This window comes from Sminthopsis crassicaudata, chromosome 6, assembly GCF_048593235.1.
Source record: "Sminthopsis crassicaudata isolate SCR6 chromosome 6, ASM4859323v1, whole genome shotgun sequence".
Classification (NCBI taxonomy): Eukaryota; Metazoa; Chordata; class Mammalia; order Dasyuromorphia; family Dasyuridae; genus Sminthopsis; species Sminthopsis crassicaudata.
The window spans coordinates 158064513-158084657 of record NC_133622.1 but is presented as its reverse complement, the minus strand read 5'-3'; positions in this window follow the sequence as shown (position 1 = coordinate 158084657).

Here is a 20145-nt window from a genome sequence, read left to right as displayed (position 1 = left end):
CTCTACCAGTTTCTCTTCTCTATGTCATTCTCTTGTCTCTAATTTTCATGGGTTCTACTCTGTACCTATTCTCCTTCAATCTTTATGATTACTCCTTCTCAGTTTCTTTTGTAGATCTTCATCCAGGTCATATCTACTATCTTCAAGGATTAATTCTGCACTTTTTTCTTCTAGATTGTTGATTAGAGATCTCATCTAATCTAGTGGATTCAACTAGTATCTCTAATAATATGATCTCTAATTCTTTTAAAAACACTTTTCACATTAGTCATATTATAAAAAAATAAGAAAAAAAGAGAAAAGCCATGAAGAAAGAAAAAGTGAAAATAATTTGCTTTGATCTGCATTTGGATCCCATAAGTTCTTTCTTTGATTTAGAACATTTTTATATGACTATAGATAGTTTTAATATGATTACAGATAGCTATATATAACTTTAACTTTTTCATCTGAAAAGCACCTATTGATATCCTTTGACCATTTATCAATTAGGGAATGATTTGTGTTCTTATAAATTTGACTTAGTTCTCTAAATATTTGAGAAATTAGGCCTTTTTCAGAAACACAAGTTGTAAAACATTTCTCATCTTTTTGCTTTCTTTCTAACCTTGTAACTTTAGTATAAACAAAATTACTCATTTTGTATTTCATAATTTTTATTTCCTGTTTTGTAATAAATTCTTTCCTTCTCCATAGACACAACAGGTAAACTATTCCTTGTTAGCCTAACTTGCTCATGATGCTATCTTTTATCTAAATCATATACTCACTTTAACCTTAGTTTGGAATAAGGTGTCAGATGTTGAGTTCTACCATACTATTTTCTAGTTTTCAAGCAGTTTTTTATTTCAAATAGTGAGTTCTTAACCCAGAAGCTGGGATCTTTGGGTTTAAGAAGTAGTACATATTATAGTCATTAACTTTTGTGTCTTTTTTACCTAACCTATCCCAATGAACCACAATTCTATTTTTTTAGCCAGTATCAACTTGTTTTGATCAATGCCACTTTATAATGTAGTTTTATATATAGTACAGTTGGGTCCTCTTCCTTTGAATTTGAAAAAAAATTACTATCTTTATATTTTGACCTGTTGTTATTCCAGATGAATTTTTCCTGTTTCTATACAATAAATTTTGTCAGCTTGATAATTATGGCACTGAATAAGTAAATTAATTTAGGTGGAATTGTCATTTTTATTATACTAGTTTGGCTTATCCATGAACAAATGATACTTTTTCAATGATTAAATCTGACTTTTATTTGTATGAAAAGTCTTTTGTAATTCTGTTTACATAGTTTGTCTCAGCAGGTAGACTATCAAATATTTTATATTGTGTAAAGTTATTTTAAATGGAATTTCTCTTTCTATCTCTGGATGTTGGATTCTGTTAGTAATGTGAAATCCTAATGATTTATGTGTGTTCTAATCATTAATTCAAAGCAAATTTCAGTCTATCCCTTGACCTCAATCTTAAATCTCCACTTGCCTAGTAGACTTCTGAAATTATAAAATTCTTCAACTCAACATATCCAAAACTGAACTCATTATCTTTCCTTGTCTTAAGTCCTTGACTCTTCCTGTCTTCCTTATTACTATCAAGGGATCCATCATCCTCTCAATCACATAGACCTAAAAACTTATTATCCTTAACTCTCTCTTCTTCTTCTTTCATATTTAATTTGTTGCCATATTCCCTGAATCCTGCCTTTGCAACATCTCTCCTCTGACACTACCATTTCTATGGTATAAATCTTTTTCAATTTGCAAATGGATGATTACAATAGCATTTTAGCTGATTTTTCTAACATTAAATTTTTCCCCACTCCAGTTCACTCTCTATTCTGCTATCAAAATGATCTTCCTAAAGTATAGGACTGACCATGCCACTCTCTCTCCTCAAAAAATTCTGGTAACAGGTAATGCTATTTCCTATAGCATAAAATATAGAAATTTATATTTCAGTTTTAAAGGCCACTATAATCTGAATCGTTCCTATGTTTCCAGTTTTCTTGTAGCTTACTATTTTCAACATTCTCTATGATTAAGTGATGCTGGCCTCTTTGCCTCTCTTCTTAAACATGACACTTTATCATTCTTATTTTCTGACTTCCTTGTGTGGAATTCCACACAATCTCATCTTTATTAGTTTTTCCCAGTCTTAGAGAAAATCCATCCTATCAGAAGTCTTTCCTGATTTTTCTTAAGGCTACTACCTTCCATCTGTTTATACTATCCAAATTATTCTTTATGTATTGTTTATAGATAGTCCTTTGCTTTTTCTTTCTTAACCACAATATTGCTTGTTATAAATAAAGACTTTTTGTGGGGCATTTCTTTGTATTTCTATTGATGATACAATGCCTAGTACATGGTATATGATTAATAATTTCTTGTTGACTTTCCCAGTCATCCTCAATGAAAATCTATTGATTATTTCCAATTTTTCTTGTTTACATCTTATTTGTACATAGTTGATTTCATGTTGTTTCTCCCATTAGATTCAAAGTTTTTTGAGAGTTTTGTGTCTTCAGTGTTGAGCATAGTACTGGGCACATAGGCAACGTTAAGAAATGCTTGTTAGCAGACTTCTTGACAACTTAAAATGTATTTATTTGTGTATATATTGCATTTCCTCCAAACAGTGTAAGTTTTATGAGAGCGTCCCTCTGTCTCCTGCTTTTTTATATGTCTTTCTGTCCTAAGTACCCAGAATAGTGAAAGCTTATAAGTATCTAAGGCCATATTTGAATTAAGATTCTTTTAACTTCAAGGTCAGTACTTTGCATATTGCACCATCTAGCTGCCCCTGCATATAGCCAATATTAAAAGCAACATTAGTTTTGCTAATAATTCATTTTTGAAATACCAAGAAGTACTTGAACTTAAGGAAAGGAGAATGAATTGTAATGGCAAATTGGAAAGTTTGGGGACCAAGAAGAAGATAGGACACCTGACCTTCAGAACAAAAAATTAAAAGTAGTTAATGGGTTCAAATCTCAGATCTGCTACTTTTGTGACTTTGGATAAGTCATTTAACCTTTATGGGCTTTCATATCTTCCTTTATATAATGAAAAAAACTAGGTAGCCAAAGGGCCTGTAAGGGCTCTTTACTGAAAAAGAAGGGAGAAGCAAGTAAAAATAGAAAAGAACATAGGGACTCAATAATTGTGGTAATCAGTTAATTAGCATTTTAAGATCTGCAAAGTTATCATACATATATTTTCCATTTGATCCTCATACCAACCACTTTTGGTGGGAGGCCCTGTCATTATTCCCATTTTATATATGAAAAAAATTGAGGCAAGCAAGGTGATCTGAATTACCACATAACTAATTAAGCATCTGTGGGTTGACTTAAACTCTGGTATTCCTTACTCCAAGTACAGCACTCTTAGGTTACTATACCACATGCCTGAATCAACAAGGAGACCTGCTGGTAAAAACAATTAAATAAAACAAATTGGTACAAATGAGAGGAAAAAGAAAATTTATATGGCTTCAATTGGTACTAAATAAAGTATGAAATAGTTGCTAAAGTTTCAAAAAGGAGAATGACAACTCTAGATTGAATCAATTATCCACAGCAGTTCTGCAGTATTAGCAAGCACTTGAGAATCTGATTCCATTAAGTAAAGAAAATAATATAAATTTTACAGTCATTTTCCTAATGTGACTATATTACTGTTTCATTATTAATGGTCAAATAATTGCTATCCATGCTCAAAATGTTCCCTGGTTTAGAAAAGGAGGTAAGAGGACACAAATAATTCCTCTCTTCCCCTCTGGATTATCAGGGTCAATTAAGTGTTCAAAAAAATTAAACAAAACAAAACTCAAAGAACTGGAATAAGAAGAAAAAAGAAAATGAGAAGTAAACAAAGAAACAGAAAACCAATGAAATGTTTTATTCAAAATGAAGGAAAGAAGCAAGAAAGGGGAAGAAGGAAAAAGGAAGATAGGAGGGAAAGAAGGAAATAAAGAGATAAAGAAGAAAGTAAGAAAGGAAAAAGAGAAACAGAATAAAAGAGAAAGAAGAAAAGAGGAAGGAGGAAAGAAAAAGAACAAGAAAAGAGGAAAAAAGAAAAAAGGAATAAAAGGAATCTGGAAAGGGGAATTTTTCTTTGCAAATCAAGAAATGGAAAGGGTCTAAAGTCACAGGGGAATTCTGACAGTTGGAAGAAATTTAAGGATATTAAATAAAATTCAAGGATATTTTTTAAAAATCACACCAAGGAGAAAGGCAAGAAAGAAACACTTGGAATTAAATATAATGTAGATTGTACAGGTCATGCATAAATATCCTGGTCCATCTTGAAGGGACTTTGGGGCTCCCCTCTGCCATGTGGTGACATATTGCTAAAATGATTTGCAATTTTGTTTTGTCATGGCAGACTCTGAGGAATCTCTTGGTTCTCCCTTCAGATGACTACTTGACTTATACTATTTTTTCTTATCATCCCAAGTTACAGGGTAGCCTCAGAAGTTTATTTGGATATTTCCCATTGAATACTTACAATGACTCTCATTAATTAATCAGTGAAGCTCTGAGATACCATCCCAATTTATTTAATGATATATATTTATTAAACTGAAGAAATTTTCCTTTTCATAAACAACTGTTCTATTGATTATGTGATAGGGAAGTGTTTTTCATTTTGTTTTGTTTCCAAAGTCAGAAATGTTTTCAAATTCAACTTTGGTCCATCTTCTCTTCCATTGAACTTTTGGAAGATCATATTGAATACTTTTATTATTGTATCCTGTGAGAGATTGTTATAACAGAAGAGAGTACTGTGCCTTCCTCCTTCTGAAGTCATATAGCCCTATGAAAAGGCCTCAGTCTTTGGTCTCTGGATTTGCTCTTTTTCATTTCAGATGAAGGAGAAGGAAGGTAAGCCACAGGAATATTAAAATCAGAGCCAAGGCTGAGTTTTTCAGCCATCTCAGCATGTATGCCCCAATATACAAAGAGTAACCTTAGGGAAGGTCTTTCTGGACCTACCTTGGAGTATCTGTGATAAGGACTTATTTGGCAGTCATGCTAAAATAGGATGTGAACTTGATGGAACTGATATCATACAAGAACAATTCTATGAGTGAATCTACTTTCTTCAGAGAGTAAGATGATATAAGGGAGAGTGCATCCAAGAAGTGTTAGATGTAAAATATTTGTATTTTGTTCTTATTATGAATCTGACTTTTTAGATTTTGCTACTGTATTCTATTACTTTATCCTGAAGCTTCCTTCTGCTTCAGGATGTCCATCAATTTGGGAATGGTGGAACAAGTTGTAATGATATGATAATTGTGGGGCAGCTAAATGGCTCAGTGGATAGAGCACCAGCCCTGAATTCAGGAGGACCCGAGTTCAAATGTGGTCTCAGACACTTAATACTTCCTAGCTATGTGACCCTGGGCAAGTCACTTAACCCCAGCCTCAGGGAAAAAAATGATATGATAATTGTGATGGAATACTATTGTGCCATAGGAAATGATGAACATACTATTCTCAAAAAACAAGGAAAGACTTCAGATGAACCGATGCAAAATGAAATGAAAAGAATCAGGATAGCATTGTACACAGTAACAGTAATATTGTATTGTATAATGATCAACTCTGGATGATTTATTATTCTCAGGAATACAATTATTCAAGGCAATTCCAAAAGACTTATAAAAAATGCTATCCACTTCCAGAGAAAGAACTTATGGAGCCTGAATGCAGATTGAAACATACTATTTATGACTTAGTTTCTTTTCTTTCTTTTTTGGGGGGGTTATGTGTTTTCTTTCACAACTAATGTGGAAATATGTTTTGCATGACTGTATATATATAAAATCTACATCAAACTGTTTGCTATCTCAGGAAGGAACATGGGGAGAGAGGGAGGGAGAGAATTTAGAACTAAGATAGGAAAAAATGTTAAAAATTGTTTTTACAAGTAATTAGAAAAATATATTTTTAGAAGATTAAATTTAAAATAATTTAAAATCTTCCTCCAGTCCTTGAGATTTCCTCACTCCAGAGCATAACATTTATGCCAGTAAGCTTTTTATTTGGAACATCCATACTGGCCCTCTTGCCTTACTGGTGATTTCCTTCCAGATCCTCCATTTTAAGGAAGACCCAGGCCATCCAATCTTAATTCCTATTTTTCCTCATTCTGCTTTTGATTTTCCAGATTTTGACACTATACCTTCTTACCCCTCCTTTTCAGCTCCTTTGTGTGTGTGTGTGTGTGTGTGTGTGTGTGTGTGTGTGTGTGTGTGTGTATGCCTAGCATGTAGCAGGTCTCTTAGTAAATGCTTTTCTTCTTGCCTTTCTTTGCCTTGTCTTGTTATATCTTTCAAGAAAATATTTCTTTAAAATCTAAATTGCATTAAACATTTAAATGGGATTGGGAAGCATGCCATTGGCCTGTAACTAGTGGGCAGAGGGAGGAAGGGAACACAGTCAGTGGGGACTTGAGCTGATGGCATTATAGAAAGATGCTTTAACCCTTCAGAGTGCTCTAGTTTTCCTGAGAAGCAAATGTAGCATTCTGATTCTGGGAGAGTAAATCAGAGAATATTTGATACATATGTAAGAGGGACAGCTAGGTGACCCAATAGATACAGTGCTGATCTTAGAGTCAGGAAGATCTGAGTTCAAATAAGACCTCCGGTTCTTACTAGCTGTGTGTCCCTGCATGAGTTATTTAACCCTGTTTGCAGGGTTAAGGTAATGTAAGATGCAAATAAAATGACTTAGCGACATTAGTAAGTAGCAGAACTAGAATTTTAATTTGGACTACTGACATTAAATCTCCATGTCATCCCCAAGGAGTCCAGCACTTTGGTTAATAATTTTAACATTTTTTCTTCCTTATTGATGATCACCTAAAAAAACTTCACTGGACAACCAGAATAGAATGTTTTGATTCATCTGACAAACTGACCTATTTGTTGTGTGTGTGTGTTTTTTTTTTACTCCCACATAACGTTGTGCCGCCTAACTTTATCTCTGGGGTTTCTAGACATCAGCAGTGTCCTCGATGTTTATGCTTTACTATTCTGACACTCAAAAATGGGAAAAGTTCAAGAAAAGTCTGTGGGCTAAATAATTTTCTTTTGAAACTGTCTTCAGAATAATGCTTCCCTCTGCCCAAATAGGTTTTAAAGTCTTAGCAGCTCTGAGTAGCCTAAACAAGTTAAGTACTCCCCTCCCCCAACCCTGAAACTCTTAAATTACTTCTAGCAAGTAATTTAGACACCAGGAAGAATGGAACTCAGTGCATTAGTGGGATGAATAATTGAACTGCTTGAAGTGAGCGATGGGTCTTACTAACTGATTACTTCCTTATAAATTCCTAAACAAGGGATGCTCATTGAGAAATAGCCTGGATAACAGCTATTTGTCATTGTGCTTGCTTGTGCTGTAAGTAGACTCAATTGCTGGCTGTTACAGGCCTCTGGGAGATTGATGACTTAGTCATCACTTTAAGGGTACTGAGTGTCTATTTCTATCCAACAGCCATAGGGGAAAAACTTGAGTCTCAGGTAAGAATCCAGTTTATTTTTATGGAATCTTCCTGGATTCTTTTGGACCAATAAGCTGTTATATGATGAGATGAGTTTGTTCTAAATTGAAACATATTAAAAGATGAGTTGCTGACTTAAATCAATCTTTAAATATAATCAAAGTATACTTTGATTAGGTAATGCAGTGGATAGTGTTGGGCCTGAAGTCAGGGAGACATCTTCCTAAATTCAAATCTGGCCTTAGATACTTATAAGCTATGTGACCCTGGGAAAGTTACTTAACTGCATTTGCCTTAGTTTGTAGAATGAACTGGAGATGGAAATGGAACACCACTTCAGTATCTCTGCCAAGAAAACCCCAAATGGGGTCATGAGGAATTGGACAAACTGAAAATGACTGAACAACCAAAATACTTTTAAGTATACTTCATATATACTTAAAATGAAGGAAATAAAAACAAAACAAATAGAAAAGAACATTGCCCTTTATTATTTTTAAAATGCTTTTTTCATCTTAAATTTTTCTGATGCTTTTAATTATGTTTGATGCTTTTTATCAATTTTTCATCTTTTTTTTTAAATCATGCATACTTAATACCACAGTATCCTGTTAGAATTCAACTTTTTTTTTTTTTTGATTTGAGCATTCTGCTAATGAAGTTATTTTTCTGATATGTAGCAGTTCCTTCTGTTAAAACTTTATATACTAAAGGCTGAAAGCTAGATTTATTCCTGTCCTCCTCTCCCCCCATCCCGTTATTCTCACCCAAGGATATGAAGGCAATATGCTGTACAAGAGTGGAAATGGGCTGGAAGTGAACTTATTAGGATTCTGCTCTGCTCATAACTTGCTATATAACATTAGGGAAACCTCTGAAGGTGTTTAGATTTGTTTCCTCATCTTTAAAAAAGGGGACTGGATTACAGAATCCGTAAAGTACCTTCAATCTCTAAGACATGGTCTAAAAGCATTCCACTCACATACTTCTGTAAGTGTTACATAAATCATTGTCATCTATTCATTTGCCTACCTTTAAAATGTATTTATCCACTATTCTTCTCTTGGGAGTTTTATTAATAGTGATTTCTGACTTTACTCTGATATTCTAAACATTTTGACTTTGTAAACTGTAATTCTCAAATAAGCTCAGTAAATTTGGCTGGGTAATATAAAATATAAAGATTTAGAAAAAAGAGGGCTTCATGTTTGTAAGGCATATGCAATGCTGCTTATTTTGTTAAGCTGTAAAATCTATTATATTTTTTCTGCTTAATAAATTATTTTAGCAAAAAAAAATGTATGTTTCTCTATACATAGTGTTTATTCCCAGATGCATAGATGTGTGCCAAATGGAGAAAGAGCATATGGTATAGATATCATATATGTATATGTGTGTATGTGAGAGAGAGAGAGTGAGAGTGTGTATATACACATGGGGGCTATAATTTGTATATATTCACATGCATATGCATGCATACACCCACACTATATGTATCACTCTCTAGATCCATATGTATATCCATACATACACACATAGTTCTGCTCTTTTCATTGTGATATACATGTCGGAAGAAGAAAAGAGTTGCCTTCTCTTCCTCCATTCCTACCTCCCTCAAGCTGGAGGGCCAGAAGGTGGGGCGGAGCCACAGGATAATGGCAGCAGAAGGCAAAGGAAGCAGACAGCTGGCGAGCTTTGGCCCAATATGCTTCCCTGAAAGAGGCGAGGAAAATTCAGATGATGCAATGCCTGAATGGCTCACTTTGCAATAAGAAGGAAAGAGTAAAAGGGAAATCGTTAACATCTTGTACATTTTCAAGTTGTAGAGTTTCACCTTCCTTTCACTTGCAACTTTCCTTAAACTGCTCTAGCTTTCCAAATGGGAAAAAACCTCCACAAAAAGAGAGAACAATGTGACTTGATAGAAGCTCCCCTGGATAATGCATTTATTAAAATAAAAATCAGCTCTCCTCGCATTTAAGTGTTGTTTTCAAAAACTATTAGTGACAGGTGTCTTCCTGTTTTACTTAGGACAAAAGCTCTTTTCTCTCCCATGTCATCTTCATTTGTGTTCTCTTCTCTCCACAAATTCATATTTACCTTTAGTTTATACATCACTTAAATTTCATCTTGTAACTCTTCTCCTTCACCCTTAGAGGGCCATCCCATATAACAAATAATATATTTAAAGAATGAAAAAGCAAGAGAAAAAATCAATCAACCAAACAAATTAATATATGGAAAAAATTGAAAATATATGAAATGTTTCTTACCTATGGACTTCTTAGTTTATAAAGGAGTAGGGAGAGTTATCTTTTCAAATCTTTTCTTTGGAGTCAGACTTTTTCTTTGCAATTTTGTAACATTATCTTTTGATTGTTTTGTGGCTCATGCTCTTTCCATTTATATCACTGTAGTTATTATACATGACCACATAGCTGGTGAATAGAGTACCAGGCCTGGAGACTGGAAAGCTCCTTTTCCTGAGTTCAAAACTAGCCTCAGACACTTTCTAGACAGCTTGTCATTTAACCCTGCTTGCCTTAGTTTCCTCATCTTAAAAAAGAGGTGAAGAAGAAAATGGCAAATGATTCCAATGTCTTTGGCAAGAAAAACTCAAATGAACTCAAAACTCATATAATATATATGTATAATCACTTCAACTATTACTATTCCATCTTGTTACCATTATGCTTCATGTCCTGGCTGACAGAGACTGCTGTAATTACTTTACCTCTTCCTAGTTGGGGGAAATTTTCAGAGTTATTGAGTATTAGAGAAAATATCTGTAGATCAAATTTGCTTTTTGAGGTAATTGTTGTAGTAATAGCTTGAGAGTGAGAATTTATTAAACACAACAGAGGCAGCATTATCTTTCAGATCATCTAGAATCTTATAACCTGGGGGAAAGGAGGAATAAAATGTGCTCATATTTATGTTGCTTATATTTATTTGGCAATCTTCAGATTCTTGCAATGCGCTTGCAGAGTTAGGCAAAGAACTGAAACAAAATGGATCTCACCTCATTTTGTGGAAAGACTGAAATTATTATGGTCTAGGAATGTAATAGAATATGGAATAATAAATGGGATGGATTCAGAGAAGCCTGAAAGGACTTATATGAACTACTGAATGAAATGAGAAAAATTATAAAAACAATTCATAAAATGACTATAGCATTGTGCAAGAAAAAGGCTTTAAAAGAATGAAATCTCCTAATCAAATTGCTGATAAATCAGCCCTCCAGATAAATGATAATGAAGCATGCCTTTCATCTCTTATTAGAATGGCGATGGACTAGAGATACAGAATGAAATACATTTCTATCCCATATCCAATGAGATACATTGATTTGTTTTTTACTTCCATACTTTTGTTAAAAGATAAGACTTTGATTTATTTTGGGGGGAGGAGAAGTGATGATTGTGGTGATTTGGAAATGTTGGTGATAGTGATGTTAAAAAAGAAAGATGCACTAAGAAAATATTTCAAAGATAGACGAGATCAGAGTGTGATTTGGAGAGTCACACAGACAGTAATTAAATGTTTACTAAAAGAAAAGGCAATATCTATTTATCTGTATATCTATATATATAAACAGATTGATAGATACATCTTAGGGGAATAGTGGGAATAGGTACATAGATAATATATGTTCCGAGTTTTATGTATAATCCTGTTTTCTGGATTTTGTGTAGAGAAATATTCAAGTTTGTTGATGATATTTGTATTTAAAATAAAAAAGAAATATCTGCTTGGTTATACCTGAAATGAAAAGAACAGAAAGAGTTAAGACTGGTAAAACATGAAAGAACTTGAGGTGCCAATGACATTGTTTGATTCTGAACCTGCTACTCATTTTTTCAGAAGATTCTTAAACACATACATTTTGCTTTATTCAAGATGATCTCATGCACCAAACTTGACACACTTCTTCCTGATTTCTCTAAAATATATTGTCTTCCAACATCCAAGTTCTATTGCTTGTTCTTTGAGATGTTGCTCAAGTTCCCCACTCCCAAAGGAGGCTTATTAGATAATTTCAATTATAGTCAATCTATCTTTCCTCTAAACAAAGTTTATTTCCCAAAAATAAGAAATTACTCATTATCATAATGCTTTCTTTCCCCCTCTTGTTTCACTAACAAAATTGTAATCTCCACAGATCTCTGTAATTTTGTAAGGACCACAATGTCACGAAACATATAGTAATCATTCAATAATTTTGAATGTCAGGACAATGTTGACTGCCTTTTTGTTTCTATTTTTAGAGAAAGTAAAAAAAAGTTACATTTAGAACAACCAAACTCTGAAATTAAGATGAATTTCCATATCAAGGAGATTAGTGGTCAAAGAGGAAAGAGGCCTATATTCATGCAGCAAAGACTTTGGGAGCATGGTGTAATTTCCAGTGCAGGTAGGTGAAGCTATATGTTTAGAACATTGTGTCTGGATACAAGAAAATCCAGGTTCAAAGTCTGCCTCAGACACAGAATAGCTGTTACCCTTGACAAGTCATTTAACATTTGCCTCAATTTTCTCAATTGTAAAATGGGAATAATATTGCATACATATTATAGAGCTGTCATGAGAATGAAATAAAATACTTGTAAAATATTTAGCACATTCTTTGGCATTTAATTTAAATCCTTCCTTTATTCCTTCCTTTTTTCTCTCCTCTCCTCTTTGACTCCCTCTCTCCTTCCTTCTCTGATTTCTTTCTTTCTTCCTTCCTTCCTTCCTTCCTTCCTTCCTTCCTTCCTTCCTTCCTTCCTTCCTTCCTTCCTTCCTTCCTTCCTTCCCTTTCTCCTTCCTTCTATCCCTCCTTCCTTTGTCCTTCCTTCTATCCCTCCTTCCCTTTATCCTTCCTTCCATCCCTCCTTTCTTCCAATCCTCTTTCTTTCATTACTTCTTTGCTTCATTCCCTCCTCCCCTCCTTCCTTTTTTCCCTCCTTCCTTCCTTCCCTTCTTCTTTTCTTCCTTCTCTTCTTCTTTTCTTGCTTCCTTCATTTGCTTTTCCTCTCTCCCTCCCCTCCTTCTTTCCCTCCCCCTCTTTATTTTTCTCTGTGTCTCTGTCTATTTGTCCATTTCTCTCCCCTTTCTCCCCTTTATTTTTCATTTATGAAATAAAACAAGAATTTTCATATTATAGTATAATTTTTAAAAATATTCAATATAAATTGAAAATCTATTAAGTACAATTTTCTATTCTTTTAAAATATAATAAGGCTATTATATAAATTTATTTCTCTTCTTTTTCTTTCCTTCCCTCTCTTCCCCTACTCACTTTAGAGATAATTGTTCCTTCTCAATCTCCTTGCTGCATCTTCATCCAGATCACACCTGCTTCCTCAAGGGTAGCTCAGAGGGCTCTGTCTTGGTCCCATTTCTTTTTTCTCTTTGTAATATTTAACATAATTATCCAGTTATTATTTCCATGCTGAAAATTCTTAAATGTGCCTTTTCTAGCCCTAAATGTTTTGCTGATTTCCAGTTTTATATTTTCAAATATCTATACTGATCATATCATACTACCGTGTTTCCCCGATAATAAGACCTATCCTGAAAATAAGACACCCACATACTCTTTAATATTCCGCTAAAATAAGCCCTCCCCCGAAAATAAGCCCTATCGAACTTACTATGAAAACGGTCATCATGGTGATCCCCTGCGCTATATGCTGCATAGCGGTACCTTCAGTAAGCAGCGCCGCCCTCCCCTCCCGGGTGAAACGCACGTCGCGCTCCGAGCTGCATCCAATCAGAGCTGCAGCAGTGAGCGCGTCATCCTCTTCTTCCCTGGTGATTTGCTTGCTGGCGCTACTGAGAGCAGCGCCGCGGAGTAGAGCTGAGACAGGACCATCTAAAAACTCGGTAAGTTCAGTAAGCGATGGAGAATAAAATAAGCACTCAGGGGGCATGATGGAGGCTAAAAGGGGCATGATGGAGGATAAAAGGGGCATGATGGAGGATAAAATAAGCCCTCCCCTGAAAATAAGCCCTCTGGTGTTTTTTAGTCCCAAAAAAATAATAAGACAGTGTCTTATTATCGGGGAAACACGGTAGATGTTCCATGAATATCTTAAACTTATTAAGTCTCATCTAAAACTTGAACTCATTATTTTTCTTTCCAAACTCTTTGTTCTTTCCAACTTCCATATAATTATGGAGAGAACAACTGTCTAGTCTGTTTTCCAACCTTAAAGGCTATCTGTTTTCAATACATTCTCACTTTTTCTTCAACATATGTCCTATCCGTTGACAAGGATCATCCGTTTAACCTAATAATTCTCCCAATCCCTCTTAATTTTAGTGGCATCTCTCTATTAATTATTTCCAATTAAACTTTATCCTATTTATAGTTTCTTGAATTTAGAAATTTAGAAAAAGAACTCCTGAAAAAATGAGTATTTATTTTTACTTTTTCTGTATCCTAAATCCTTCCCACAATGTTTGTCTCATAATAGGTCTTTAATTAATGTTTATTGACTGACTGGATCTACAGAATAAAATATCTTAAGGCAAAGTCCTGAGGATCTTAAAGGTCCTGGTGTCGAATTGTTTACATCTGAGCTCCAATGCCACACTAGTCACTGCCATACCTGGTTTCTTCTAATGTCCTTATTGTGTCTTTCCAATTGCCCTGGACCTTCATGAAGTCAGTCCTCTACTTTCCCTATTTCTGGATAGTGAGTCTTAGAGTCTATAAATGTCTCTAAGTGGTCTCTGGGCTGATTTTGACATCTCTTGTGACTTATTTCTTTATTGCTTATAGTTCTTTTACCCCTGAGAATTACACTCAAAAAAGGATCTTGATAACCATAACACCAGGATCTCTAAGATTTTGATGATGATAATATTTTACGACTTGGAAAGCACTTTATATATGTCAACATTCTCTCCTCACAACAAAGCTGGAATGTAGATGCCAATATTATCCTCACTTATTGAAGAGAAAGCTAGAGGCATAATTGCATATGATTGTAAATTCTCTGGAAGCAGGGATTGGATTTCTTGTTTCTTTTCGAGGCCCTTTTTGTATTTCTAGTGCTCATGTCAGTATTTGGGTGTCCTGACACCTAGTAAATATTTAATAAATATCAATCAATGAACTGACTGAGGCAGAGACATCTTAAGTGACTTGTCAATGTCACACATCCATTAAATATATGAGGCTGGTTTTGAACACAGATTTTCCTGGATCTAAGTCTGATCCCCCATTCACTCATCTCCTACAAGTGACTTGGATAAAGGCATAGGTAACATAATATATAGAGTACTGTACCTGAAATCAGAAAGTCCTGAGTTCAAATCTAGCCTCAGACACTAGCTATGTGATGACTTTGAGTTTTTCAATTATAAAATGAAGGCAATAATAGTCTTTCTGGGTTGTTGAGAAGATCAGATGAGACTATATTTTTAAACTGCTCAGCAAAATGCATAGTACATAGAAATACATACAATTCTAAGATAACACAATGGTGGGAATGATATCTAGTATTCTGAGAGGCAGAATAGGGAACCAACAAAATCTTGACAATTTGGCCTTGAGCTTAATCTAACAAATCAAAATCCATTAGGAAAAGTATAGCCTTAATTTTGGTGCATAAAGTCAGTTTCACAAGTACAAATTAGGAAAAATGTGTTTAGCAATTGTTTCACTGAAAAAAACATCTGTGGATTGTAATCTCAATATGACTCATCAATGTGATGTGGCAGTCAAAATATGTCAATGAGATCTTGGCCTGTGTAAGAGAACCATAACTTCCAAGAACAATGAGGTTCTCTTATCAGAACTCATCTGGAATATTTCATTCAGTTCATAATTGAAGGATATTGATAAGCTAAAGAGTGTCTAGATGTCGAGATGTCTGCAACTGGGTGGTGAAAGCCTTGAATGAATATCTTATGAAGATCAAGTAAAAATTTTGAGGATGTTTAGACTGGAGAGAAGAAAATAGAGGCTATCCATTCAAAGAATAATGCAATTTATCCTCTTTGACCTCAGAGGGTAGAAGCAGAAACACTGAATAGAAGTTGTAAGCTTCCAATTTAGGCTAAATTTATGGAAAAACTTCCCAACAAGTATTATTATTTGAAGGTGGAATGGGTTGCCTTAATGAGGAGACCTCTTTAAAGGTCTTCAAGCAGAAGCTATATAGTCTTTTGTTGGGAATGTAATAATGCTATTCATTTTGTATAGGGGTTATGCTATTCTAAATCTCAAGTTGACAATTGTGTGATTTTGTGTTTTTTATAACAGATTTCAGGGTCGGTAAGTGACACATTGAATTCCAGGCACCAGCCCTTGAATCAAGAAGACCTGAGTTCAAATTTGACCTCAGACAATTGACATTTACTGATTGTGTGAGCCAGGGCAAGTAACTTAATCCATAGCGTTGCAACTTCTCTCCCCCGCCCAAAACAAAAATAAAATAAATCAAATCTCTTTATACCTATGTAAGCCAATATACTTCTCTCCTAATTACTTGATAACATTTGTATATTTTCTTGTTAGTTAGGAAGCAATAATAGGACATGAGTTGCTTGTACATAATGTATGTATACACTATTTAGCATTATATCCATAAATTAGTACATTTTTAATAGGACTGCCAATATGCAGAGATGTTATTATTGAACATCTTAGATAATGGGAATTATCAAACAATCATTCACTCTGAGTGCTTAAATTTGAAATTTCCCCCAAATATGTCTTCTCTTTTATTGTCTTTTTCACAATTTTAAAGATTTATTTTTAAGATATAGACTCAATTGAATTTTAGCACTCACTGTAGGTGGATTAATTTCTCTCTTTATAATTTCTTTCCTGCAGCCTGTTTGGTTGATAGTTGATAGTGTGATGAGTTTTTCATTATAATACTATGGTTTATGCAACTTGATACCCAAAGTTAGTGAATAGTCATTCTCAGGAAGAATTATCCAAGAACAATCAGGCTGTTCTATAGTTGACTTCAGGCTAGATTTTTATCAATGTGTATTTTGTTTTCCTTGCAAAAGGGTTTTCCCCCCAAAACATATGCATATCTGAAATTCAAATTGAGTGTTCTTTACCTCATTTTCTCCTTTGGTACCTCTAATGAGGTGGAAAAAATGTACATTAATGATGGAAAGTTATTTAGTGCTGCATGGAGTTAATTGCTTCTAATCACTGCTTACATCCATCTGGTTTTATGGTAGACAACAAACCTCTTCATCGGGCTTGCTCATTAGACGTATTGTAAATCATAGAGATTCACTGGCATCTTGCATATTGTGCTCCTATTAGCCAGTCTGCATTTTCATAGAGCAACAATGGCAAGCATTGAAATACACGTTCACTTGTCCACATTCAGTTAAAGCTGCATGAAGCCCTAGTGAACTAGCCTTCCTATCACTTGGAAAGTAACTGCCCAGTAGACAATGGATGGAAGACATATTAGAAAGCTACTAGTGTTATTATAGCAATATGATTACATGATATTGAGTTGACATTAATTTTTGTGACCATATCTTTTTTTTTTTTTTTTTTTTTTTTTTTTTTTTTTTTACCAATTTATATATTTGGAAGATTTGGAAGGGTGGCTATTCAAGGGTAGAGAGGAAATGCATAAATTAGAAATGAGATGGAACAGAACATAGAGGATAAAGCTTTAGATACACTTAATCTTATACTAACATAGATCTCTTCTTAAGGTATGAATATCTGGGCAATTTTCTATTAGAGAATCATAGGTTTAGAGCTGAATGAGAATTTCCAGCTTATCTAATTCAATTCCTTCATTTTTCAGATGAGAAGGATAAGGGCCAGAGAAATGAAGTAACTTTTGTTAGGTTCACATGGGTAACAAATGACAAAGGCCTGTATTCAATCCTACCTTCTTTGATTTCAAAGCCAATGCTTTTTTTTTTTTTTTTTTTTTTTTTTTTTCTCTACTGTACCACACTCCTTTTTCCCCCATTGACTGGTCAAGGAATTTGTAAAACAAAATGTAGAATAATTTATTTGATTTTTCTTTTTTGGGGAAAGGGAATCAATATGGAAAACTCCTTCTAAAATGAAGATCCATACTTGTCTTATAATCTTAGAAAAAAAAAAGTCTTTATAATCTTAGAAAATCATCTGTGTTGGGAAAGGGGTCACTGAGAGATTAAATGATTTGTCCATGGTCCCACAGATAATAGGAGTGAAGAGTACGGAATGAACCAAAGTGTTCTTGACTTTAAATCAGCTATGCTGCCTTTCCTTAAAAATCTTTATTATAGCTAACTCTTAATTAGCTTTTTTTTTTTTTTTTTGGCAGTAATTTTTCAGAATTGTCTGACTCTTTGTGATAACACTTGGGGTTTTCTTGGCAAAGATATTGGAATGATTTACTCTTTCTTTAATTTTACAGATGAGGAACTTGAGATAAATAGGAATAAGTGACTTGGTTAGGGTTACACAGTGTCTGAGGCATTTTACTTATATATTTGAAATTTGACAAACACATAAAGTTATAATGCTCAAAGCACGAATCACTGAGGCTATTGATTATGTGTTAACTCATGCCTATTGATGATAACTAACTTCTATATGTTATTCTGCCTCTCAAGAATTGCTTGAGTCTCAAAACAAGTCTAATTCTTCTATAACGCCTATTTAATAAGGGAAGCTCATTCAAGTTAAGTAAATGAGTTACTTACTCATTTACCTATGATCACATGGTGGGTAAATATGAGAAGAGGGATTTAGAAGCAGGTATTTGTGATTTCTAGACTAATCTTGTATAGTTTGCTAAGTTCAAGGAATAGCTAGATATAATATCATTATATTTCACTTTTTAAAAAAAATGTTTTTAGGTTCTTCCTTTAGACAAATAAAGAATGTACCAATTCCACAAGGAAGAATGAGAAGGTTTGTATCAGTTTAACATTTTTAGATTGGTCAATTTCTTTGCATTGAGAGTGAGTATATATTCTGCTAGAAATATAGACAAGGATGTACTAGAGCCAACTCAAACTAGCTTGGAAGAGTCAAATGTTAAATTTTCAGTGTGAGCATTTACACCTTGGAAAATGGCAAATATAAATCAGAGCTTGATTTAATGTTTTATTGATTGTCTAGATTTAAAGAAGAATGGATAAAATGTTAATATACTGATTAAACTTGTGCTGTGAGAAATACTGAAAAGTTAGCCTTCCATATAGTGTTGCAAGCTTTGTGGTAGTGTAGGATAGTGGATACTACTGACCAAAAGATTTTCAGAATGTGAGAGGTTAAGGAAGACTAAGATTCCACAGAATAATTAAATTTCAATCTTGAGCAAACAAAGAATTGGGAAGCTAGGAAGGCATAGGTGGATTCAACCAATCAGAAAGAGTCTTGTGTTTTTGAGAAAACCAAAAGTTTAGGATAATAGCTGATCCAGCTCAAATTAATAGGGAGTTAGTGACTCGACTTGACCAAATCATCAGCTGTTTAATAGGCTAATTGAATATTAAACTACATATCCCATAGGAAGAGTTTTTCACCATTTTAGAATATGGAATGTATGATGAGGGAAGGGGAACATGTTTTTACATATTTAGGGGGAAATATATAGTGGGTGTATCAGAAAGATTATAACCCAGAAAGGAATGGACCAATCTGCTCTCTGAAAGGGGGCAAGTGTAAAACTTCTCTCCCTTCAATGCTCCCTCTTTCTAAAGAAGAGTGGAGACAACTTCTGAACAGAAAACAAGATGATTCCTTAAGTCTTCTTTAATAAATTTTCCTTGATATCTGATTTTCAGTGTCAAGAATGTGTTTCTAACAATGTTGACATTTTTTTTTCACAGAGCCAATTATTAAATACTTATCAATAATATGCATTCTTTATGTAAAGGTTATAGAATCCTACAATTTTAAGTGGGAAAAAGAACTTAGCAAGGAACCTAATCCACCTCTTTGATTTTTCAGAAAATGAAAGGAAGGTCAATAAGTTATTCACCCAGTGATAGATAGGGGAGGTATTGGACTTTAGAGCCCAGACTCAAAACATGAAGTCCTGTTTCCCAGGCATGCTGGATAAATGGCTATTTTTTGTTCTGTTATTGAAAATTCACAATGAAATCTCTAACTTTATTCATTTCCTGACTTTACTGCTTTTATACTAGACCCAAATTGACCTTGAAATGGAGCTGGTTCCTTTCTTTTATTTTATTGCCTCAATTTCTAAACTGAAATATAATCCAAAGAGCTTTAATTAGGACTATCTTCCAATCATGATCTCTCTCCTTATCTCTTTTTCAGCTTCCTTTTGATGTTATTTTTGCTACTGTTATTATAGTCATTTTTCCTATCAGAATGAAGTCTCCTTGAGGACAGGGATTGCTTTTTCAGCTTGTTTTCTCAGTGCTTAGAAGGATCCTTGGCATATACAATAAATGTTTGCTGGCTGACTGTCTTGGCATAGATTCAGTAGTTTAACTAGACTCTCTTGTGATACGGCCTCAAAACTACACAGAACAGACAGAAATATATTCTAAAGACACTAGTTTTAATACCTTTCCTGGAACATTTTTATCTAAACCTCTTTTATCTCTTTGCTAGAGCATCTATACATAACTTCTTCACTTTCTTATTATCCTGGAACCTTCT